Source organism: Podarcis liolepis (genome assembly GCF_965112155.1).
Source record: "Podarcis liolepis genome assembly, chromosome: 1".
Lineage (NCBI taxonomy): Eukaryota > Metazoa > Chordata > Lepidosauria > Squamata > Lacertidae > Podarcis > Podarcis liolepis.
Window position 1 is genome coordinate 96415968 of NC_139554.1, and position 26989 is coordinate 96442956.

The 26989-nt window shown below is 41.7% G+C and overlaps 1 protein-coding gene across 6 annotated transcripts in view; it reads left to right on the forward strand.

Annotated features, from left to right (window-relative positions):
- The first annotated feature begins 813 nt into the window (after positions 1 to 813).
- MGAT5 (alpha-1,6-mannosylglycoprotein 6-beta-N-acetylglucosaminyltransferase) overlaps positions 814 to 26989 on the forward strand; it is a 118683-nt gene continuing 92507 nt past the window's right edge. For 3 of the 6 annotated variants that reach the window (XR_014522553.1, XR_014522554.1, XR_014522555.1), the window contains exon 1: positions 955 to 1297. The gene's annotated coding sequence lies outside the window, so the exon portion shown is untranslated. Of the gene's footprint in view, positions 1298 to 1582; positions 1711 to 1910; positions 2015 to 26989 lie in introns of those variants that run through there. The other 3 variants (XM_083489517.1, XM_083489518.1, XM_083489519.1) reach the window with 3 other exon arrangements.

A 26989-nucleotide genomic window follows, 5' to 3' on the forward strand; every position in this document is an offset into this window, starting at 1 on the left:
TCAACTGACTGAATTGGAAAGCATTGCATTTAGGGGTTGGTATTTGCTTGTTGAAGTGGTATGGAAATGTGATATTTGAGCCGGTCGCTCATCCACCACGTGTTAACAGCTGTCAGGCGTGTGAGCCTTTAATGCGTGGGGAGCTGCAATACAGGGTCGTCGCTGGTTCTAAATCAGGCTCTCACCAAACTTCCCACTTCTCGTTCTGTAATGGGTATTTACTCAGAAAGCTCCTATCTGTCGTTGTGGTTATGTGTTTTCCACTGCCGTGCATTGTGCACGTAATCTTCGTGCATGCATCATTTGAAGTTTATGCCTTGGTACCTATTAAGGTACGAAACCCTGCACTGCAGAGCAGTCCATTGGGTTGCCTCTAGCCGCTTTGGGGCCGTGGCCAGCAGACGGGAAATCTATGAATGTCTGTGCTTTAAAAAAAAAAGGAGGGGAGCGAGAGCGGGAAGTTTTAGGTTTATCTAACCGTATTATGTGTCAGTGATGCCCGGCCGTCTCGTCGGCTAGGCGGGGACTTTTGCAACCGTAAACGGAGATGGTTTTGTGGGGAGGTTTTCCTGGGCAACGGGACCCGGGAAGCTGCAGATGCTTCCTGCTCATGCAGTGTTGTTTTACACACAGAGATAAAGGATTTAACCCCTTCCTGCTGAGGACTTTCTGGAGCAATGTGGGACGTGCTGCCGCTCGGCGTATTAAAACGACAACAACGCGGCAGCCAAACGCTCACACGGTGTCATGCGCCTCAGTAGAGGCCTGCCAAGAGCCTCTTTCTCTCCCGTGTCCTCATTTGCTGCGGTCTTTCTCCCAGGCCGGTGGATACGAGTGTGGCACTTTGGAGACGCTCCCTTTCTTTCGCGGCAGGCGGCTCTCTCTCTCCCCCCCCCCCCGCCCCTTGTTGTTTTCGTTTCCGCGCGCTCGCCGCCAGGGTGGGCACTTTGCAGACGCTCCCTGGCTCTCCGGCGAGGCGAGGCTGCTATACACGCTCCCGGCCGGGCGGGAGGCTCGTAGACGCTCCCTGCTCGGCCCGGGCTCCTTGACCCTGCCGCAGGAGCCGGCGCACAAGGAGCCGCCGAGCACGGGCCGCTCCGCGCGGGGTTCGGGCGCTGCAGTAGCCAGCCTGGCCCTTGGAAGAAGCCGAGCGCCGAGCGCCGCCGCCTCCGACGCCACTACTGCGTTGCTCCAGGTCCGGCCTCCCCGCCAATCCGGCGGGGGGGCCAAGCCCCGGCCGCGCTTGGGAGAGTAGGATGGGCGAGGAGGGCGGCGGGGCGACTCGCCGGCGAAGCTGGTAAGCGGCGGGGTTGCGGGGCTTGTCTCTCTCTGTCTCTCTCTCTCTGCTCCACTCTGCTCTGCCCCCGTGTAACCCGAGAGCAGCACCGGGAAGCTCGCTTGGAAACGCGGCTTCTCGCAGCGCCGCTAGGGCCCGGCGGGGTGTGCAACGGCGTTGCCGGGCGCCGGGGAAGGACTACGGGGGGCGGGGGGGGGAGCGGAGTGCCGTGGCTCCGTCTCCCCTCCCTCCTTATTCCGCCGTAGTTAAACGTGCTGCTCCTCTCCTCTCTCCCGCCCCCACCTCTCTCTGTGTGGTCAGGATGGAAGCAGTTCGCCTTTCCTCGCCCGCATTTACGCGGAGGGGGGTGGAGAGCGGTGGAAGAAAGAGCGTACTATTCCCCCTCGTGTGCCGGAGCAGAGGCGGGCAGAGGAGTAGGTCTGCTCCTTTGCTTGCCTGCCTGCGCCTATAGGGTGGAGAGCGCGGTTAAAATGCTGCTTCGCCCTCGCTTGCCTTCTGGAGGCAGAGCAGCTTTGCCAGGGCGCTCCTCTCTCGACGGAGGAATGGATGAGGGACTAGGTGGCTTCTGTTTCCTGCTCTCCAGCGCGTCCCGCGTGGTGGCCGCGTCCGGTGCACAGTCACTTCCCTGCTCGGGTATCTCCCTCTCCCTCCCTGTCAGTGTGGACGACGAGGGTGTGTTATCCGGTCCCTTTTCTCTCCTCGGCTTTTGTCAGGCGGGTAAGACCAACGGGGGGGGGGGTTCCTATCATTAGGACAGTAATTGCTTCTCCCGGTTCTTCCTGGCCACGAGATATGGGGAACAGGTTGCCACACCTGCGTCTACTTTCCAGGTTGGCTGGGTGGAGAAATAGGAACCTGGGAAGCTGCCTTACGCGGGAGTCAGGCCATTGGGCCAGGTCGGTCCCCATTGACGTGCAGCGCCTCTCCCTGCTTGGGGATGCCGGGGATCGAACCTGGGACATTCTGTACGCAAAGCAGATGCTCCAGCCCTTTTCGTCTGCCTCCTACTAAGGGGCCTTTTCCCTTGGTGTGACGGTTTTTGGGGCGGGTGGGGGGGCGGCAGGCTCGAGTTTCGCTCCCCTGCCTTGTGCGTCCCCCTGAGCAGTCTGCCACCTTGCTATCTTTTCTTGAGGGGAATATAGTAAACATTATTACTGGGATATATCAAAGTGTTTCGGTGGGATGAGGGAGCCCCCTTGCCTCTCTTCCTGGCTTTTTCAGGCTCTGGTTCCTAACGTGCACTGCTGTTTGCTTCCAGCCTTTGTCTTTGTGGACAGCTATTATTGGTCTTCCATGAAAGAAAAGTCTTTTTTCTCCTGTTCTCTTCCCTCCCCCCACCTCCCAGTGCCAACAAGCTGGTGGTGATGTTCCCGGCCCAATTTCCGAGGGAGGGATGCAGCTTTTGCCAGTAAAGATACTCCGCCAAGTATCTTCATGGCCCTGAGGGATGGCTGCAATGCCTTTATTTTCTGTGTCACCCAGCAGAAGGAACACTTGTTGGCCTTCTTTTACCCACCCTGCCTTCCCTTTGGGCTGGATTATGTGATGCTTCCCTGAGATTGTAGCGAGAGATTGGAGGTGTGTGTGTGTGTTGCAGGGGACTATCATTCATCTGCTGCATTTATACCCAGCCTTAACGTCAAAGCATTTGCATTGGAGGTATGTGCAGGAACAAAGGGGCCTGGTGCGTGTGTCCCCTAAGGTGTGCACTTCAAGCTTTTCTTTGCTCTTCAGGAAGAGCATTTCTTTGCGCTTCTGGAAGAGACTCAGGGTGGATTCAGAAATTCAGCAGCTCAGCCAGAGTTTGAATTTCCCTAAAGCTATTGTCTCCCAACACACAAACACACAAATATGTGGCTAGGAAGTCCATAGGGAACCTGAGGTCACTGAAAGCCACCTACAGCTGTTGTCTGGTGGTTGTAATAGCTCTCTTTGTGCTATTGGAAATGACATGTGTCTGTATGTATGGCTAGGGGGTGGGAATTGGCCACACCAGCAAACTTGGCATGTCAACATTACATTGACATTTTATACTGAATTTTTATACTGCCCTTCATCCAATCATAGGGTGGTTTACAGTATAAAAACACAAAAATATATAGCATAGTAACAAACAAAAACAATAAGCTTCTCACCCCGCACATAGTTTAAAAGGTCATATATTGTTGTTATTATTTATTAAATTTCTATTCCCTCTGTTGCTGGGTAGTAATGCCACAGTGGCACCATACCTAAAGCTACTTCAGAATGTAGCACACTTCATGCTAAATATGGCAAAGCCAGAATGTTAAATCTGGGCATTAAAATTCCCAAGTCCAGTGTAGCATGCTGTCACTTTTTTTGCTAATATAAATGATAATTTTATACAGAATGGAAAAGAGCAGTGAGATGGGTTCATTCCACAGTGGAATTCAAATATAGCACAGCATGAAATGACAGTAAACAATGCAGGGAGAGCAAGCATACTCTCGATAAAAGATAATGAGGTATACTTGTGTTTTCTTAGGCAAGGATGCCCAAAAGGTTTATTATGCTCTGTGAGAGGAACATTGCACAGAACACAATGAATGGGAACACTGGCTTTTAGTGTTGAAGTAGAAAATAACTTTGTGGTATTGACTGACTTCTGTATTTAGCCTCAAGTTTGCTTAAACTTATCCACTGCAAATCAGAGGTATATAAGCATCCCAAAATGTGAAGTTGGTAGAGTGCTCCAAAATGTTTGTACTTTTGAAAGGATGGTTCATTTTGGCATGCTGTGATTATGCTTTAATGGTGAGGACTCTTTGAATTGTGTGCCGTAACTTAAACAGTAGCTTATTGGTCTGATTCTGTATTCCTTGTATATGCAAATTTCTCACAAAGGTCCACAGGTGTTCTGATTGCTCATGGAAGGCTGTATCAGGACTTATATGTTTTTTAGTGGGGAGAGCGGTAGAGATTAAAAATTCATAGAATTGTAGAGTTGGAAAGGAATCCAAGAGTGATTTAGTCCAACCCCCTCTCAACTAGATCATACATGACAGATTGCCATCTAACCTCTACCTAAAAACCACCAAGGAAGGAGAGTCCACAACCTCCCAAGGAAGTCCGTTTCACTGTTGAGCAGCTCTTACTGCCAGAAAGTTAATTGTCTTGTTTAGTTGGAATCTCCTTTCTTGTAACTTGAACCCATTGGTTTGAGTCCTACCCTCCAGAGCAGGAGAAAACAAGCTTGTTCAATCTTCCATTTGACAGTCCTTAAGATATTTGAAGATGGCTATCATATCTCTTCCTAGTCTTCTTTTTACCAGGCTAAACATACCCAGTTCCCTCAACCATTCCTCCTAAGGCTTGGTTTCCAGACCCTTTATAATCTTGGTCAGCCTCATCTACACACATTCCAGCTTGTCAATTTCCTCCTTAAATTGTGATGCCCATAACTGGACACAATAACTCCCAAGGCACAATAGAGTAAGAGTATTACTTCCCTTGATTGGGATACTAAATGCAGCTTAAAATAGCATTAGCTTTTTTTGCTGCTGCTTCGCACTGTTAAAGCATGTTAAGCTCGTGGTTTTCTAGGATCCTTATATCCTTTTCACATGGCAATTCAGGTGTTCCCCATCTTGTATTTGTGCAACTGGTTCATGTCTAAGTGTAGAACCTTACATTTTTCCCTATTGAAATTCATCAAAAATTATTTAATGGCTTAAATCCTCCATTAATATATTTCCTAAACCTTGCACATTGAGGCACAGTAATATAGTTTGTATAGTTAATAAAAGTGAAGCGTAATTTATTCATCTGTTAGAAAATAGGGTTTAAGTAATAATAATGATACAATACAAATTTATAGATGTTTTCATCTTAAAACAAACCTTATTGGAAGTAGAAAAATTTATTAATTAGTTACCCATTCAGTGTGTCTAGTGTATCAGACTTTCTGCACATTATAGATAAATGTCTTATTGTGCTGCACTGCTTGAGTTCAAAAGTACTGTGGTCTGAACCCCTCAAATCTCCCCACAGTCTCTTGGACTTCCCCATAAGTGTTCAGTCATGCTATCTTCAGAGTAGAGCTGGGGGGGGGAATCAGATGTCTGGTTGCTGAAGGATACAAAATAATAAATAAAAATGAGGCTGTGCCTAAGGCTGCACTCCTGTATCCTCTTACCTGGAGTAAGCTTAGCTGAACTCAGTGAGTTGACATGGATAGGATTGAGACAGCTATAATCTTTCTTGCACGTCTTGTCTCCTCAGAATCATTTTTCCCCATCCTAGATCCTAAAAGTCTGTCAGCTTGAATGCATGTAAATATCATAGCTCTCTGTGCTGATAAAACCAAAATTCTACATGTTAGATGAATTATTGCTGCTTGTACATGTTCATCTTCTGTTGTTTTCTTGAACAGAGGTGGGATGCCAAGGGACTGTGTTGGCAGATGTGATGGCATGAGAAATGTGATTTGTCTACACGGTGACCTAATAATTCCCACAGCTGTATTTATTTATTTTTGTCTTTTGAGGAAAGAGAGAGAGAAAATATGACCCAACACCCTTTGGAGTTGATGGGGAAACTCCAGTTGATCATAATTAAATTTAGTTACGAAAATGTTAACATGATCTGTTTTGTTCCTTAGGTCTACATGTAGCAACAGTCTCATATTGGATATGCTTGCCTAATATATTTGGCTGAGGTACTAATGGTGTGGTAGAATGCTGATATTCTGATTCTCCAAAGTGAGACAAATCTGTTCAGTACAGACAGCATACAGTAATGCATACATGGCATTAGTGTAAGGAAGGTGAAAGCCTATGGATTCTTCAAAAATCTTCCTGGTGCTGCTGTGAGATGCAACCATAACAACTGCCTTGATGGAGCCGAACAGGGCTAACTAACACAACTTCCTGCTTTTAACAGAGCTTGACTAGATATCAGTGGGTTCTTGATTAGATATCAGTGTGGGATGAATGCAGCGGCTATCTCTTGTTTGTCTTCAGTTTCTGGTATGCTGCCCTTCTGCATAGGAAAGCCCTGTTGCCGTAGCTTGACTAACAGTCATTGGTAAACTCCTCCATGTCTATCATTTGTGTGAAAACAGTAGTAAATTTCCAAGTGAGGGTTTTTTTTAAAAATAAAAAAACCCAACTGTTAAGTTCCTTTTCCATCATCCTTGATATTTGATTGATAATGAAGACAGCCATTAAGGCGCATCTCAGCTTGTCAGGCAGAATAAGCCCTCCCTCCTCTCCCTGTGTACTGTTCTACTGGGAGTTGTTCAGACTTCCCTGAACCAAATTCAGGGAGTGCATGGGGGCGAGAGATTGGAGAAAACCCCATTTTGCAGAAAGAAGTCCTTTCACAGGGCTTCCCCTAAGTCTCCAAGAAAACTGTTGTTTTGGAGAGTTGAGATCCCTGCATTTCAGGGAGTTGGACTAGGGTTACCCTTTGGGGCCCTTCCAACCAGTGTTCGAAACTCCTATTGTTCTAGGCGCATTTTGCAACAGGGAATTTCATTAGTGCGAGCAGTTTCTGAGCACTGGGCGCAGTACTAGACCTAAGATTTCATATTAAAACTGCAGAGTGGAAGGAAAGGAGGACCTTTTCCTGCCTCTGCACTTCCAGCTACTCTCTGAAGGCTTCAGGAGAGACCCTCTTAAGAATATTGGGGGGGGGGGGCAGTTGAAGGACTAGACCACTTGAAAAATGAGCATAATATTTTAGCTGTCATTCATTCATTTTCAGCTTTGTATTCTTGTTATAAAAACTTGTGTCTAGACATTCCGTTGTTGCGCCCATAACCTAGGTTTAAGGTGTCATTTAGCTCCTAGCTTTCATATCAGTTTCTAACACTGCTTCCAACTCTACAGTTCTTTGACTCTATGAACCTGCCTAGTGCTTCCCTTACCTTGAAAGTCATTGCTCAAGGTGGCTTGCAAAATATAATACCAAGTGTAATATAGAAATCCATAATTAGAACACAATTTCCAAACTTCAAAGTCTGGAAATTGCATCAACAAGAGCCAATACTTAACTATCTATTAAATCAAGTAACAAATTAATTTTGTTATGGCATCCATCAAAGATTGCAACAAGAGCATTTTAAGACAGTAGGTGTCCATACAAAAAAGAGAATTAAAATGTTGTGACAGAGGTGACATTACATAAAATTTCTGTGTTGTGCCTGTGAGCTATCCATCTGATTATGCATTTGTACTACTGGAGTTAAGTCTCTGTTGCTCTGTTTTTCTTGAATCATTAGCTTTATTAGGTAGTGTGTGTTTTGTTTTGTTTTTTGCCGTGTGTGTGTGTGTGTGTGTGTGTGTGTGTGTTGTAAGCCTCATTGAGATTCTTAGGAGCCTAATGGGCAGATATAAGCTTGTAAAGAGAAGAACAAAGTAATATTCCAAGTATTGGGAGTCTTTGTCCTGTTTCTTTAAAATGTAATGAAAATATGAAGGTTAGACTTAATTACAAAATTTGGCACAGATCAGAGCAGCATAGTAGTAGGTGTTTAACACAACTTTTTTGCATGCTTGTGTGATCATTTTTGGTATGGTTTACAGTATATTGTCTTATATAAATTATGAAGAGTTCATTTTTTTGGATTTAAAAAAAATATTATAGGGGAGGGGCCTACAAATGTGCCTAGTAACTGGAGTGGGCCAGCTTTCTTGGTTTCTGCTCCACAAAGGGTACCTGATTAGCATCTGCCTGATTAGATTTACAAGGTTGCAGAGGCAGTCACATGTGCCATAAATCGCTGACATTGACGCCAAGGCAATTTGGGCCCCATTTTTGAATGTAGTACATATGGCTAGCAACTTGCTAAAGTCAGTTGCCAGAGACCAGGTTCTGCACTTGAACAGAATGCCTGTAGATACACCACAGTCTACAGTCAGATGGCTTCTCCCCACTCTGAGTTCTGGTTGCATTTCCGGCACCACAATCTAGACTTTTTGTAATTATATTCCTTTGACCAAAGCGTTTCTTGCTAGCCATTACAGAGTAGCTGTGTTCTGCCACAGTTGTTGCAATTTGGGCGAAGTCGCTAAGGGCATGTTCGCCTAAGGAACTTAAGCACTGGAGACACATTTCGCAACCAGAAAGTTGAGATTCTGAAGAAATCAGTATGCTAGTCATCATCCAAACACAGGATCTCAGTTGTCACGCTATCTAGGCAACTAGCCTGGTACATTTCTACGTCTGTCTTAGCACCAATGTCTTTTCTGAATTTCAGTACTACTTTCCTGTTAAGATAATTAGAGAAAAGATAAAAAGATGAAGGAGGCAGAGTCCAAAATGTTGTTAAAAGTATGGCACTGACTTTATGAGACTGGCAGTATGGCACATGTTGATGAAAACTCAGTAATGGAATCCCAGGGCCAGACTGAAAAACGGCCAGGTCACATGTTGCAGTGTTGTACAACCCTCTTTAGAAAGATATTTTCCTGCTAGAGGGGGGGAAAGTACATTCTTAATTTTTTCAAGAAAAGAGACAGCTGGTAGCATTCTATAAATGATGCTTCTAATAATCTATGGGTAATATCCAACTAAATTACCAGAATCCATTGATTTCAGTGACTCTACTCCTCCAGTTAGAGAAATCAAATTTGTACATCCTTAATTTTAAAATAATAAAATGACTGGTTTTATTAATCTAAGGCGGGCATAGGCAAACTCAGCCCTCCAGATGTTTTAGGACTACAACTCCCATCATCCCTGACCACTGGTCCTGTTAGCTAGGGATCATGGGAGTTGTAGTCCCAAAACATCTGGACGGCCAAGTTTGCCTATGCCTGATCTAAGGGCAATATTGAACTAAGCTACTTAAATTCTTTGATATTTACTAAAAGTGTGACTTAACATTGGATATCTTTGTAATTTGGGGGTTGGTTTTTTTTGGTAACAAGTAGTTTTATTGAAAAGAATTCAATTATAGATAATTTAGACATCATTTAAGGACAGTTTTCCTAGCAGCTTAAAACAGGAGCAGCTGAAAACAAAAAGATATTTGAAATGCCTCAAAATAAACTAAAATCCAGATGAGAAATGGTGTGACAACTCATCAGTAGTGATGAGACCCTCCTCTGTCCCAAGGATGGATATCCAGAGCCTTCTGATTTGCAGGGATGGAACAGGTAGCAGGAAAACATCCCTGTGGTCAAGGGAACATGAGATAGCTGCCTTATACCATGCCAGAATACTCATCAGTATCCTCAGTACTGACTGGAAGTAGCTCTCTACAGATTCAGGCTGCATAATTTCACAGCCCTACCTGGGGATGCAATGGATTGAGCCTGGAACTCTTGGTATGCGAAGCATGAGCACACCACTCAGTGTTAGAATAAATGTATTCTGAAAGTTTATTTGTCCAAGAGCAGAGTTCTTAAAATTGGAATTCCAGGATGTTGATGGACTACAACCCCAACCATCCTTAACCATCTTAGCTAATAGATGGTGAGAGTTGGAAGTCCAACAACATCTGAGGGCACAAGGTTGGGGAAAACTGTGCTAGAGGACTTTATGTGAAATTACCGGTGAAGTTGGAAAATATGATCAAACGACCCTTATATATGGACCTGGAACTAGAGAAAAGTGACAGTTTCCTCAAGTATTCATCTTTGAGTACACTTTATTTACAGCTTTCGTTGGAAATATTGAATTGCAATCAATTTGTGACCCTTGAATTGCAGCTTTGCTAATGGTGAAGTGGTTTTTTGTCTGTCTCTCTAACTTCTCCTTACCTTGTACCACCTTCCATGCTGTCTCCCCAGAACCCCTTAGTCCCCCAGAACAGATTCTTGGTGTGTGTGATGCAGGGGGCCTCAGTAGGAAAGCATGTAGCCTGTCCTTTTGCATTACTCTGTGATCATCACCTGAGGCTTTTCTTTTTGTGTCTCTCCTCCGTGAGAGGTCTGGAGTAGCAACTCATGAATGGACTTTCTTCTGTGGCTCCCCATTTGTGGAATGCTTTCCTCAGGGAGGTTTGCACCTTCTTTACATCTATTTAGGCATCAGGCAAAAACATTCTTCTTCTCCATGACCTTTGGCTAATTAAACAATCTATGGCCTTTTAAACTGGGGTGGATTCCTCCCCCCCCCATTATTTTTATACTGTAAACTGCCCTTTGATCCTCAGATGAGGGGCAGTATATAAAATTGATAAGTAAATAAAATAAATTCAAAATATCCTACAAATATATATCACTCTAAATCTGTTTTCCCGTTCTGCCAAACCCTTTTCAGAGAGGATACAGAGCCTGAGAGGCAAAAGAAGAAAGTAGCACCTGTTGCCTTTGATGAGTCTTCTGCAGCAACTTTGGGCCAGATAACTTTGGCTGCACACAAACATGCAATCATATACTCCCCTATCAAACCCTTATCTATTTAGTGTTCTAAAAATTAACTTTGCTCGAATGATCTGGACATTCTTAATCTGCCATTCTGTTTCAACAGTAACTAGTCATATGTTTCCAGAAGCTCGCATACAGAATATGATCAGGAATGACGTCCTTTGCTTTACTGGGAACTGTTGAGTCAACTGTCTTTTTCCATACTGCAGTGAAATTGGGAAAGGGGTTGTTTGTATATTTCTTGCCTTACTTGCATAGTGCTGTATCATGTAATGTTTGAGCAAGAAGATGCATGCTTGTTTAAATGAAGGATCACCTTCTGAAATGTGGCACTTTCTTAGGCAAGTCAATCAACAAATTCCGCCTTTTGGGCAATTTTTGGGGTCTTCCTAAAAACTAAAAAGTTTCGGGGTGTCCTGGTTTTTACTTTTTGAAATATGGCAACCCTAATGGCATAGACCTGGAGCAGGTTATTTATGGTGAGGTTCCCTGGGAAGTTGGTTGTGTTTCATTTAGGATTTCACTGAGCAGAAGCAATTTGTAAGTAATAGTGTGTGCTGAGAACAGTACAGATCTATGCATCTACAAAATGAAGTTGTCAAAATTAAACAGGTAATCAATATGCCAACTGGGATGCCTACAAACTGACTTTAACAACAGAACCTGACTTCTTTTCTTCCCATTAGCTTTGCTGTGAAAAAGACATATTTAGCTATATGCAAATCCAGTGGTGATTGATTAGCCTTGCCTCAATCCTCCATATTTTAAGCAGAGTGCTTGCCTTTCTTCATTTACAAAGAACTGAGTGTATGCTTATTCAATTAAATGTAAACCTGTTCCTTTTGTGTACCTTTTTATTTATTAAAAAAAAGCATAATGAAGTTTGTTAAAAACTTATGATACTGCTCCAGGGATGTTGATGAATGGGTCATGATGTCATGGACTGAGCAAATTAGCGTACTCAGGTTATATGCATTTATACAGAACATATGAATACTTGATTGGTTGCAATACAAGGTTCCAAGTAGAAGCAATTTGTAAACTGTGCAGATGATTCACTTTTCTTTTCATATTTCATGTTGTTTCTTTCTTATGCAATTTCTGGTGTTGGGCTTTTCGGTGTGGTTCATTATGGGTAACACAAGTAGAAGCCAAAACAAGCTAGAATAGAAACAGGAGCCTGTGATGTAAATAAGGGGTTCCACTATAATAGATTCGAATTATTCTTTCTTCTGTTCATATTCAGGCAGATACATGGGTTACCCATGCAGCCTCCCACTCACTTATGTACCTTCATACTATGTCCCACCTAATCAATTGCTGACACTTGAGGAAAATTTGCATTGCAGATAAGTTGACAATACAAAAAGTATTGTCTTCTTGTAAACTTGTTGGTCTTCTAAAGTGTTCATAGGGTGGATCTACACACAGGGAAAAACCCTGCTATAAATAACTCAGAAATTAAATCGTTGAAACTAAAGAAAAAAAAGCTATGTAAAAATAACATAGAAATTTGTTTTGCTCTCTGGCACCATCTGGTGTTGCATGTTTATAACACATTCAAACTGTTGTTTTTTTGACTAATGTAGCTGAATCCATAGTCTGTGTGAGTGCTTGCTTAATTAGATAAAATTGCATAGTCATTTACTTCTGTTTTAATAATCTAATATTTGTTATCTGTTGAAGGCTGGTGGCCAGAAGTTGTGTCTTTTAGTTTAGTTGTGTTTGTTTCCAGTTGTTTCATGATACAGCTGCAATGAAAGTAAGTCAAGTATGTGGTTTTTAAGGAATAAGTTTAAAGTTCATTTATGTGAATGTGTTTAACACCACTGCATATGGACTCACATCTGCAATCATAGTTTTCTGTATTCAAGAAAAACAAATGGAGAACTAACTAGATGAGAGAGGGTTCATGAAGGATTGCTGTATGCCTCCTTAACTTTTATATGGAGGTTGCTCTTAATATTTTAGCCTTCTGCATTATAGTCCGGAAGATTTCTTCCTACCATATCATAATTGGGATGTGACTCTGGGGGAATCAATGTGTTTGTGAAATGTTACATGTTTTAATCCTTTGAATCCTTTGACTTCATTTTATTATTATTATTAAAATGGCTTCCAAGTTTGTATTCTGGACTCTTGTGGTGCAATGAATCTTAGTTATAAATAAAGGTCTCAGTTCTGTTCTTATTGTCTGTTGGTGATGGTAATTAGCCTCTTGTTAGGCTTCAGTGCATCAGTAGGCCTCATTTCTTGTCAAGAAGTATTTGAGAGGTATGTTACCTCTGTATTTTGCATTATGAAGGCCAATAAAATGACTTTTAAAATAGCCTGAGAGACCATTGTGGTGTAATAATCTAAAACAAAAAACACCCTTCTTCCTATTAATAGGGATGCTCAGAGAACATTATAAATAGATGGAATTCTTAAAATATTCTGGTAAAGGAATATTTATAGAAACAGACAAAGCCTTACATAAATGGCTGCTTTTACAGATACAGATCTGCTTAAGAACAGATACAGGCAAACTTTTAAATAGTTTTTGTAATTCTTACTGAAAAAGTTATTCATATGAATTTCAGTGACTTTCCTAGGAACATAAATGAGACACTATATTAGGTAGGTGTGCGTTCTGTTTTCCTGCTGAGTCTCTGGTTGTTCTTTCTATTTCTGAGTAGTTTTTAGCCAGTGGCAATTTTGTTTTGATTGCTCACTTGGCCAATGAGTTTTACTTTTTGCATATATGGAAGAGCAAGATTCAGGCATGTCCAAAGTCCATATCGGGGGCCAAATTGGTTCAATCCGGTCCCTGTGGCAGTTTATTTTTGGGGGTAAAATCCTAAAAAACCTCAACAACTTCAACCCTTAAAAAGCTCAACAACTTTGGGGTAAAATCATAAAAAAGCTCAACAGCTTCAATCCTGAAAAAAAGGTTAACAACTTTTGTTGGCCCTTTGGTCAGCCCGCACGGCCCTTCACTTCATCAGATCTGGCCCTCTTTGAAAAAAGTTTGGACACCAACAGGAGCCTTTTGATAAAAAGGCTGGGTTTCTGAAAGCTGTAAGTTTGAATGCAGTGACAGAAGAGCTGGTCAATCATGTCTCATTCTTTTTAGATCACTGCTGCTGTTGCTTATCAGTACTGTGGAATGTGCTTGGGGACACACAAGTGGTTCTGACGACTGCACCATGCCTATGATTGCCAATGAAGTCAATCAAGACAAGTATGGGCATTCCAGCTAGAATAATCATTGTGACCCAGTATGTGGGCATAGTGCCAGACAAGCATATATACTGATGTCCTTTGAAGGAGTTTTGCTTAGCCAAGTTGTAGCTGGTTTCCAGGCACAGTTTTCTGGGGAATATTACTTATCAGGACTGTAAATGAAAAGCTCAGCTCCTGAGATAAGCTAACTCAATGAAGGTCATGAAATGAAAGTTGCTCATCTTGATACTTCTCCACCTCCTTCAGTAACTGCGTCTCAAAAAACCTTCTCCAGATGTCATTGATCCTCCATGGACAATGGAGGACTGTTGGGTAAGATGTCCCAAACGGATTTCAGTGACTCAAAAAATTAAGCCATAACAGGTGTACAGATAGCAGCATGGCTTGTAAAGGTCACCATGATAATAGGTACATTCAAGCCAAAGTGAAGTACATTTTAATCCACATTGATATCAGTGAGGCTTCTTATAAGTGTTAATTTGTCTGGAACATGGCCAGCCCAACTTCCAAACAGCCAGAGGCTTGTCACTTACAAATCTTCAATAGCTCTACAACAAAGTTTTTGAGATGTAGCTGCCTCATGGGAGCTTAATATTGTTAATGCAATGTCCAGAATGTTGCACTGGGGCCTTGCCAGCTGCTAGCCTATTTCATAGAGTCTTACTCATGAGTTTCAAGAACTTTATAATGGAGCCAAAACTGTTACAGTGAAGTTTGCAACATGATCAGGTAGTGCTGACTGCAATCACTGTTACATATGGATCACAATGAACTGGAACCTGCTTCAGGCACATTCTACTGCTTCAACAATTGTGGAGTTGGTACTTGGCTCTAAAAGGATCTTTATAGTTTAAATCAGGAGTCAGCAAACTTTTTCAGCAGGGGGCCAGTCCACTATCCCTCAGACCTTGTAGGGGGCCGGACTATATTTTGAAGAGGAAAAAAGAGAATAGATTCCTATGCCCCACAAATAACCCAGAGATGCATTTTAAATAAAAGCACACATTCTACTCATGTAAAAACACACTGATTCCCAGGCCAGCCGCGGGCCAGATTGAGAAGATGGGCCGGATCGGGCCCCGGGGCCTTAGTTTGCCTACCCATGATTAAATGGTGTTTTGAAAGCCTGTTTTAATGACAGGTGGAAGCAGCTAGTCACCCCATCTCTCTGCTGCTCAGCTTTTGGTGAAGGCTGTCAATCACTATCTTGAGGGACTGTTGTATCTCTTTGGATGGAGACTATTAATAGTCACCGGAAAAGTCTAGAATAACTGTATGATACCCATGCTTCTGGTGGGCTGCCTTCTTAGCTGGGAATTTGGTAGTGGACCGAGGCTGCTGTTACTATATTTTTAATCCTCATGAACCAAAGGGAAAGTTTGTGTATGTATACAGAACTCTATTTACTTGCACAGGAAATCCCACCCACCGCCCCAAGCTGCCGTTTTTTTACAAGAACTATGTGGGAAAGAGAATGAATGTAAAGTATAATTGTAGAAGATAAATGTAGGTCTTTGCTTGTGGGATATCCAGTTCTCACAGGCTTGCCTGAGGAAAAAGTAGTGAAAGCAAGCTGGGAAGAGGTCAGATTGGCTTGCATTTGAGGAAAAGATTGATGAAAATTAGTGAAGGCGTTTGTACCATTAAGGATAGATTATCAATGATCCTTAATTCATTTTGACAAGAGGAAAGACCTGTTCTGCAAGCTAAAAAGGTTGCATCACTTAAGTCTTAGAGGACAGGAGAACAATATTTCTATCTTGCTTTGTGGTAGCAAGCCCAAAGGGAACAGATAGTCTATCTTTAGTTCTGGTGAAGCCTAAGGAAGAAGATACGGATGGTTTGATCTTTGATCTTTCTACTTTTAAAACAACAACTACCACCTGTAGAGCGAACCCACAATTTCATACCACCAATTGTCTTTTAAAGCACAGTATCATAAGATTTCTCTTTGTTCATGAATTAAATTGTGACTTGATTTATTCCCATTGTAATGGCATAAGAAGAGTCTTATCAGCTTTTCACTTCCAAAATGACAGCAAAATGCCAATAACTTAAAATTTTATTTAAAAAAAATATTTTTAAAAGAAAAATAAATTACAAGATCATTTCTTAGTTCCAGGATGATTAGTAGAAACACACATTATAATCCTGATTATATATTTATATTTGTTATATTTAAAACATTTTATTTTCACCACGGCAGTGGTAGGAACAGTGGGTGAAGCATTCCTTGGAGGCTTGGATCTGCTGCCCCTATGGATACTGCTCCTGAGGCAGTCACCTCACCTTACTTCATGGGTGGACCAGCCCTGAAAGTAAAGGTAGAAAAAGAGGATGCTAATTTTCACTGGTCTTTTTTGCGGTCCACATGGATAAATCAGCAGAATGGGCATGAAGACAGGTTGACATCTTCCCTCAATTTCTTTACTACACTGAGATCGTCAGCAACTAGCACTGTGTGATATTAGTGGCACTATTAGGGGAAGTCCAGTCACAGCCTTTCCTAATCTGGTGCCTTCCAGATCTTTCAACCACATCTCCCATAGAGCTGCCTGGGGTTGATAAGAACTGTAATTCAAAATATCTGGAGGACGCAACATTGGTAAAGGCTGTCCTGTTGCTTTAGCAGTAACAATGGGCTTCTCACTGTGTTTGCTACTGGCAGTAGGTCATCAGTGAAAGGATATCAAAGTGATAACATTTTGGATTGTCACTTGGTTTTTGTTGCACCGAGTTAAGTTCTGATGTGCTTTGATGATTTAGGTGCCATGTTAACTCCCCCCCCCCCGACATTTATTGGTGAGTTTTGCTATACCAACACCAATCCTATTTTGTTGATTAATAATTATTGCGGTTTTCTTGTGAATAATGTTTTGATCTGTAAACTGTTTTAGGACCTTATAGTTGACAGCTGAGATAGAATTTATATATATTTCTTCTTCACTTTGACTTCTGTATATACTTAATCTTTCTTTTTGCACTTTGTACACTTCAAGCATTTTGCATGTATTATCTCAGTAATCCTTACAACAATTTTGCAAAACAGATCAGTAAAGGTGGTAGAAAGTGCAGCTGGGGTTCTGTCAGTGATGGCTTTCCTAAAGCCAAGTTCCATAGATCTTGCCAGACTTTGATAGCTAGCCAGCTTTTGCAAGCCCCGGGACTCTGCTTTTATCCCTGACTGGAGGGAGTATCTTGTTACAGTGACAATTGTGATACATTTACATAGGAAAACAGAGCATGAAACAGTTTAGGAGGATGACAGGGAATTACGCAGCATGATTGCCTTTTTGGATAATCAGAGAACCTCTAAGTGCACCATGACAAGTGCACCCCAAACCACAGCCATCCTCTAAATTCTTAGGAGAAAGGGTAGAAGGGTGCGAGCATAGCTTCTTGGTCAGGAGTTGCCAGATCCTGTCTATTAAATTTGTGGGCTCTTGCCTAAGACCACCTCATTGGTTAATGTACAGTGGTACTTCAGGTTAAGTACTTAATTCATTCCGGAGGTCCGTTCTTAACCTGAAACTGTTCTTTAGCACCACTTTAGCTGATGGGGCCTCGTGCTGCTGGAGCACGATTTCTGTTCTCACCCTGAAGCAAAGTTCTTAACCCAAGATACTATTTCTGGGTTAGCGGAGTTTGTAATCTGAAGCAATTGTAACCTGAGGTACCACTGTATGCAGGAAGTTTAGACCAGTGGATTTACAGCTGCTTAATAATAATAATAATTAATAACAATAGCTACAGCTACTGGTGTAGACATCTCTTTTGTTATTATTAATGTTTATTTCATTGTACAAATAGCTAAAAGTTGATGAACTTTATGTTAACACATCTTTGGGGATTATAACACATCTATTCTTCTCCCAGATATTTGCGTTTTAGCTGAGAGTGATACATTCTTAGTTCTTCTGCAACAGTATGGGTCCAGTGAATATGTTGGTCACCCCTACTGATCATTCCATACTGTTGTTGAATCACTACAATTTCCATGTCAGTCATAAATTATTTAATGGGTTTCGGTAGGTTACCTTAATGTTTCCAACTTCCTGATTCCAACGCTTCCTGCTGTTTGAGGCTAGTGACTAATTTTCTGTCTGCTCCAGGAAAATGAAGCCTTTGAAATTTCAGCAGTCAGGGGAAGTCACTCTTAAGAGAGCTTCAATTATCTAGAATGGGAAGCTGAATGTTGTTCTTGATCTAGATAACACATCTTGTGAAATATATTGTATTTGTCTGTGTAACTCTCTAAAAGGCATGGATTTCTTTTTGGTTGCAGCAGAAAAGGCTTGACATGAGTAAGTGAATAATCTTCTGAAATCTTCATCAGCTAATCATAACAAAGAGTGAGCAACCATTTCACTCCTATAATTATGTCCTATATTATCCCATAGCAGTGTGTGCACAGGGGCGTAGGAAGTGGGGTGCGGGGAGTGCAGTCCACCCTGGGTATCCCCGTGGGGGGGAGTGACAAAATGGCGGCTGGCACTCACCGTGGGGCCTGCAGCGCACCTGAGCCACGTGTGGCTTGAGTGCCTGCAGGCTCTGCGCTGTCCACCAGCCACCTCCCCCATAGCTGTAGGGCAGCTGAGGCCCCACACCGCACGCACTGTCCATATGGGCGCCAGGCGCGCTGTCCATATGGGCGCCAGGCGTGCTGTCCATATGGGCACTGTGTGCCCTTCCCCTGTGGACGGTTCGTCCCACCCCTCGGCGCGCCCTAGAGCCTTCTTCCACCACTGTGTGTGCATTCAATAATTTTGAAGCTGCAAAGTTTGGCATCCAGGGCTGAGTTTTGTGAAGTAGGGTACCATTTACTTCACCTACCTTTATTCTTGTAACTCCCTAAACTATGCACAAACACCGAGACCTTATTCTGACCCACTGCATCTTGCTTTTCCTCCCAAAGCAGATCAGAGCATAGTGCACAATAAGACACTTAAAAATAATAAAACACTAAGCAGTATAAAATAATAACAGCAGACCAGTCAAAATATCTAGAAGGGCTCAAAAGCCTGATGTTTTAACTGCCCTTCTAAACCTAAGCAGCAAAGGAGCCATATGACATCCCTTAAAACTGCTCTAAGTCACCAATGTTATTGTATAATACTGATAAGAAATGTTTTTAAATGTTTGAAGCATACCAGTATGCCCAGTAGAAAGGATGCGTACTACTGGATACTAGTGGACTGTTGTGTTTCATTGTCTTGGATGAAACAACGTGTATCCAATTGATTTATATCACCCGCCTGCCTATAATGTGACTAGTCCTACTGGATTTCAAGGATGTTTGAAATAATTGCTTCCCTGGATCACGTTAACATGCCCTGTGGGCTCTGAGAATTCTTACTGAAGGGAGTTCGGAGTCCACTGATGTATCCTATTGCTAACAACCTACCACTTGTAAGCTTATCTTAAGCCACAGAGCTCAATCCTTTGCATGGCTAATGGAAAGTAAAGCCAGCAATTGCTGGAATTGAACTGAAATTGAACTGCCACTGACATAGGTGAGAAAGAACTCCTGAGAAGACTGCAAGTGGCATCAAGTCTGAACTCTTTGACAGGGCAGCCCTGCTCTCCTGGCTTGGACCTTGTCTGATCCATTCCCCAGTTTGTTTTTTGGACGGAGGGGGAAATGGATGCTTACAAGGAATGTTGGCTCTCCAAGACCACCAGAAACTGCATAGTCAATCACCATAAGATGCTCCTTAGAGCAGGCATAGGCAAACTCGGCCTTCCAGATGTTTTGGGACTACCAGCTGCAAAAAAAGGGAGAGTCATACAAATTTCACACAGAAGCACATTATTGTTTATTTCAACTCGCCTGTGGAAACAACTCAGAGGCCATGAAAGACAAGGATAACAACAGGAAGATTTAAAGAAGGAACTATTGGAAACTCAAGGCAGTAGAAACATAAGATGATTGGAACCCCACTGAACTTGAAGCATGGGAAGCCCCAACAAAAATTTATAATTTGGCAGAATATTTGGACTATATGATATGTATTTGTATAATTTGGAATACTTAATGTGATTTGATTGGATTGGTAAAATGGAAAATTTAATAAAAATTATTTAAAAAAGAAAAAGAAAATCTACATGGCAGAGGATGATGAACTTGCTCCTCTAACACATGAAGGAGTATCCCAGTAAATGAATGCACCAGTGTTCTGTCTTGCCCAAAATAAAATTACATTATTTTCCCCACTGCCATCATCTCCATGGAGATGTCCAAACTCTGTGTCGCATTTAAAGCTGCACTTTGCTGAAGGAGTTGATACACATCTGTGCTTGTGTCAGCTAGGACTTGGATGGAGATGAACACCTTGTTTGCTTGTCAGACTAATCCATTACATAGCGACTTTGCAGCCACTTTCATTCTTGACTGACCTAATTACACTAAAAGACTCCGTTGCAGAATGGGGAAAAAATAGTACAAGTCATCTTACACCTTACAATATTTTTTTTTGTAGAACTTGTCCTCCCATTAACTTAAACCTTTAAGGTAGCTACTGAATATTAAATGGAAGTGCATGGAAGTGGCAATAAGCTACTGAGAAATATGATTGTAGAGTATGAGTCTGTTTCAAGTTAAACTCTGCTGTTCCGACTAATTTCCTATAGTTGCTTTACTCATCAAGTTGGTTGAAAGCAGCATGACGTTAGAGGAGAATGATAGCATTGATTAAACTACTTCATAGAGATCAAGTGTACTTCTTGCATACCAAGATATTGGCATACATGTAGCAGATGCCTACAGCCCTGAAAACAGTTAAGTCTTTTAGTAAGACAAGACAGTGATCCCATTTATAAGGAGGTGAACTTCATGAATATTGCTGTGATTAAAATACATATTGATTTTACTTTGTGTTTAAATTAGCCTTATACTGTGTCTGGAAAGAAAGACTGGCATGGTTTGCACGTTGCATTAAACCGCAGTTAAAATAAACCATGGTTTTGTGTGAATGAGCAATATATTGGTGCATGTTGACGAAACAGAGTTCTTTGCTAGTCACCCACTTCTGTGATTGTCATGCCGCCATGAAACAAGCCATGGTCTGTCTTGTTGTGTTTCAGTACTGGCTCATGGTTTGTCTCTCTCCCAAAATGCCCCATAAGTGAAAGCTGAGCTGGGTTATGAAGCCATAGATTGTTTAATGTAATGTGTGAACCAAGCCACTGTCAAAAGTTATTTACTTTACAATCAAGGAATGACTATAAAGTTCTCAGAATTGCAGTCCATCTACTATGTGTTTACAGCTTCAGAATAAGCTTAAAACTGCTGTTCAGACACCAGCAAACATTGCCTGCTAGCCACTATGAGGGAAATAATTCTGATTTGTATAACCTGAAAAATCTGAATGCCATCATCAAGTGGGCTGTGATCAGAAGAGGTACTTCAGGGGTGCCAGTGGGGCTGTACATTTATTTTTTCTTTGAACACAAATCTGTGCTACTTCACAATCTACTTTTGAAAGTCCCATCTATTTCATGTTCCATGGGAGTACCTACTGAAGTAGCGCAAGCATAAAGCCTCAGGTACATGGAACTTGTGCAGCTAATGGCATTCAGCCCTGGTATTATTGCTACCTGTCATTGGCAAGTACAGGTAACTCACAACTTATGAGCATTTAACTTGTCCATGTTGAGCTTTACACACTTGGAATTAAAAATAAATAAATAAATAAATAAAAAGGGGGTGGGCATCCAGGGAAAAATGACTTTGGCAATTCCACTTGCTATACCTGATATTGGCTGGGAAGTACAGTTGGGAGGAGTGCCAGTGGCATAGTGGGTCAGTGCATCTGACTGTTAACCAGAAGGTTGATGGTTCAAGCCCATCCAGGGATGGCTGTGGGCAGGATTCTTGCATTGCGGGGAGTTGGAAAAGTTGACTCGGGGACCCTTCCAGTTTCCATGATTCTATGACTCTCTGAGTGACTGACATTTTGATGTGACATTCTGTCCTGGTATTTGCTCAGTATATTAGGACACTATAATTAGGCAATTGGGGCTCACCTCCAAATGCAATCTACTTGGCAAGTGTTTTCTGTTGAATCAAAATAGTCACAAGAACTATAGAAAAATAAACAAACAAAAACACCAAAAAATCCATTGAGAAGCAGTTTTGAAACGGCTTTGCCTTCTAATCCCAATGGTTCCAAACGGTTTATGTGTTTCAAACATAGCAAACTTCTTTAAAACTGAGGAGTTTCATAAGCAGTTTAAATATGTCATGAAAGGTCTGCTGCTAAAAGAAAAATAGTTATATGAAAAATTCGGCTAGACATGCCAAGTCCTACTGTGCGCCTAAAATAGCTCTTTGGATCCTAGTCTATAAAAGATTGATTTAAAAAGTTATGTGAATTTACCTTTTGCATTCAGTTTTTAAATCCTATTTAATTCAAATTTTCCACTGCACTGTCAAACTAGCAACTTCTTTTTCTTTTTTCTGTTTCTATTATTTTAATTTTTGCTTGGTTTTGTTTCAGATGTGTATATGTACCTGTTTATGGAAAATTAAATAAAAGGAATTCATTTTTTATATCCTATTTTATCTGCTTGCATTTTGTTCTGTAAAACAACAGAATGATTGGCTTCCTCTTCCTTGGAAATATGAAATGTGCTGTTTTCCCCTGTTGTCAAATTAAGCTTTCCCTTCTAGCAAGAAGAAGCATTACTGTAAGTTCCGAAGGGTGTTTATCCATCTGGAATTCCTTGTACAGTCTCTTTATCAGATAAAGTGGTTCTCAGGGTTATACTGACAATCATTTCCCTCAAACATCCCCGCCGTATCATATAATACAATCTGTGGATTCTCTGCCTTTTACCTTCCAGGAAACGCGTTGCACATTTTGAATGGATTAGAAAATGAAAATATTGCCATGAAATATCCTAAGTGGGGGTTGGGGGGGAGGATGTGTGATGTGGCAGATGGTACACCACTTCTGAAGCTCTGCTGGCTTGCCCAAGGCGTGGTGCAAAGTGTAAGGGGTTGGACTTGCCCTGTGTGTATCTTCATTTTTCAGTCTGGTTCCTGTTTCACAGATGCACGGCCCTCTCCAAAGAATGAAGGGAGCTTAGATTTAGCAGATTTGAAGCTGCCTCTGCTCCACCCCTACAATGCCCATTTGGGGACCTAGCACTGGTTGCATGCAGAAGCGTCATTGTCAATGTGGATTAGACTACTGGGCTGGCTGCAAGTGTAGTAAGGCATATTCAGTGGATGTGGTCCTCTGCCAGCAGAGCTCTCCTCTACAAAGAGAGAGGTGACACTGTTCCTTTTTAATCCCTTCTAGCTAGTTGATCTGGGTTAGGACACTCTAGAGTTGCAAGCTTCTGCACAGACCCTTCATGCTACCTCACGCTGCCTTGCTCCTTCTCCTTCCCCTCTTAGTATCTGGCAGTGTTGGGAAGCCAAGTGAGCAAGGCTGCCCTGCTTGCGTGCCACTTCTGAGTTAACATCAATAAATATATATAATAACCCCATTTTTAACAATGTAGCTCACTGTTAGAGCATATACTTTGCATGTAGAAGGTCCCATATTCAACCCCCTATGTCTCCAGGTCCTATTGGAAGAGACTCTAATCTGAAATCCTGAGAGTTGCTTATGTACGGTGTAGACAGTACAGTACTGAACTAGATGGACCATTGACCTGATTCAGTATATAGGGCAGCATTCTGTGTTTCCATGTCCCTGGACTCTAAAAGGTTCCACACCCCTGACTTAAGTTACAGTAATTCTAGATCATGTCTAAGTCGGATATGGCCTTTATTTTTGCCCCAGCCCTCATCCTGTCTTCTTTCCTGACAGTCAAAGTGTGTGTTGCTTGGCCTTTGTGTCACCCCTGGCTAATATCCTGAAGGTCATGCCAAACTGTCTGTTTTGCATACAAAACCTATAAATATGGAACCTAGCCTACCTTGGATAAATTGCCTTCAGCTGGAATCAGTATTATATCCTTCTTTATTTCCAAGGAGGATATTGATTTCTGTTTCCATAATTGTTTCTTCCACAGCCCATAAGAGATTAACTACATGCCTATTATACCAGCTGTGGCAAGACTTGTCAGTTACATAAGAGATTTTCTTTATTTAATTGTCTGCCATATATATGTGTTCTGTGTTCTGATTGATAAACCTATTTTTTATGTACTGTATATAGTTTAAGTGATGTACAGTATTGTATTCTGATCTGGACATACATTTTGAAACACTGTATATCATTTTGTTTTTCTTCTGATTCAAACTACTGTCCGGGCATATGTTACCCTTCTAGGGAGTTGGGTGGACAGAAATTGAGAGCTGGCAGAGTGGTGTGTCACAGTACCCTAGTCGGATTCCTCTACTTTCTACACTTAGTATCTCACTGCAGGTTTAACTCTATCTGTGTTGGCAGCTAGTGATTCTCCGGGCTGTGTTAGTGTTCATTTAGTCCCAGTAGTAAAGTTGGGAGAATTAAACCTCCATTTGAGCCTGCATACTTTATGGTCTTGTGGGCAACAAGGTTAAAGGCTCTCTTAGAAAGACACCAGGGATGCTAGAGTGCCAGTGCCTGGCTGTATACGCAACACTGCCATTTCCCACACTTGAAAGCACTTGAAAGCATTTTCATTCTTTTTCTGTGTGGAGGAGGCAATATAGAGCTAAATATATCACTTGCCAATTTTATTCCTCCGTAAGGTGTTATATTAGTCAGTCTGGCTCCTAAATTTCATTTCATTTTATTTAGTTTGGGTATTTATATCCTGCCGTTAAACAAATTCTCATGACAGCTATATAAATATTGTCAGGATTAGATTGTAACAGCCCCCTGAAATACAAGCAATACAGTAATCGTACTTATCTGGAAAAGATTTGGGAAAAGGTGGTGTAGGAAAGACAAAATGAAGATAGCTAATTAATACACTTTTTTTCTTTTCTTTTTTTGGCTTTGTGCACTAAATTTTAAAATGAGAAGGAAAGGTTTTGATAAACTATTCAGGAGGGAAGCTCCACTCATTTGATTTAGACCATCTTTTTCAGTGGCATTTTTGGATAAAAATTATCTAAAAGTGCCACTAAAGTCTCTGAGTGCTATTCTAACATTGTAGTTTGAAAATATCAAGTGTGTCTACCTTTTGTGAATGGTGTAAAAAAAGGACTGATTTTATTTTTTATTATTATTATTTTTGCTTAGTTCCAGCATGTTTTCTGGTGATACATATTGAACTGATAATTCATCTTTTGAGATTTGTGCAGCTGGGGTGGGACAGAGAGGGTAAACTTGTGGTTTATTAATCTGTATTGGGGAAAGAAAAAAACCCAAAGGTTCCTTACACAACCCCACCCCCCTTTATTCAGAGAGGAATAAAGGGGGGTGGGGTTGTGTAAGGAACCTTTGGGTTTTTTTCTTTCCCCAATACAGATTAATAAACCACAAGTTTACCCTCTCTGTCCCACCCCATTCATGAATAGTCTACCTGCTCTCTCTTACATTATTTATTGTTGGCTACAATTATTTTTCAGTGGTGCAACTTGCAATAGCTGCAGTATGGAGTTTGTTCAGGATTTCAGCTAGCCAGCAACACATTCTAGTATATTTTATTTCATTCCTCTCCTCTTAATAGTCAATCAGGTTTTCATGTGTATTGATCATGCTTAATCTTTTGGATGGGAGAAAAGCAATGACAAACTTAGACAGCATCTTAAAAAGCAGAGACATCACCTTGCCAACAAAGGTCCCTATAGTTAAAGCTATGGTTTTCCCAGTAGTGATGTATGGAAGTGAGAGCTGGACCATAAAGAAGGCTGATCGCAGAAGAATTGATGCTTTTGAATTATGGTGCTGGAGGAGACTATTGAGAGTCCCATGGACTGCAAGAAGATCAAACCTATCCATTCTGAAGGAAATCAGCCCTGAGTGCTCACTGGAAGGACAGATCGTGAAGCTGAGGCTCCAATACTTTGGTCACCTCATGAGAAGAGAAGACTCCCTGGAAAAGACCCTGATGTTGGGAAAGATGGAGGGCACAAGGAGAAGGGGACAACAGAGGACGAGATGGCTGGACAGTGTTCTCGAAGCTACCAGAATGAGTTTGACCAAACTGCGGGAGGCAGTGGAGGACAGGAGTGCCTGGCGTGCTCTGGTCCATGGGGTCACGAAGAGTCGGACACGACTAAACAACAACAACAACAATCTTTTGGAGCCCTCCACCTTTAGGTATTATTAGCATTGGTATTATAATAATCAGCATTATTGCTATGGTTATCATCATTATACATTTCTGCAAGGAAGCCTTAGGGTTATACTGATGCTACTGATACCCACATCTTTGTTGGTGCTATTTTGTCTATATAAAGAGAAGGTAGTAAATAAGATAACAGATAACATCTAATAAATACCTCTTTAACTGCAACACACACAAACCATGCACACAAACAGACACTCACCAGTTTTTTATGATCATCCTCATCAGTTCAGTTGGTGTCAAAATTAGGAAATGGCTGCATGAGTTTTACTAGTTCCAACAAGTAGAAATCCATTTACAGGAACTTTTGCTATTTTAAATGCTTTCCTAGATTTTTTAAATCTGTTTATCTAATGTTAAAGAACACGCCCCTCCCCCTACAGTCTCTTTAAATTGTAAAACCATTAATTCAGGAGCATTCCAATCTATCTCCATTCTTCACCTTGAAAGCAGAAATGAGTGATCATGTACCAAACCTGTTCCACAGAGAGATACAGAATGATTGGTTCAGCAAATTTTAGTTGCAGACATAGTTTCCTCCAATTCTCTGACGTGCTATTCTGTAGATGCTAATATTCAAGTTCATTGGGGCTTAGTTGTTTATCAGAGCTTCTCTGAAGTGCAACATTGCTGATTCCTAAGGGACAAGTGTTAAATAGTGACTTGCCTCCTTGGTCATGGTAAGTAAGAATTGCCTCTAACTGAGCAGCTGAGAAGGTTTTTGTAAATGAGAGGACAGTGCTTTTGCTTTCTCTTCCAGCCTCTTAAATTTCCACAAATTACTTATGCTGGTATGCATTTGTAGGTGGGCTACAAAATTTCTGTGGAATTATTTACAATAGTGTCTTAAGGTTAATTTTCCACCTTTTTAAAAAAATTGTGTGGTGACAAT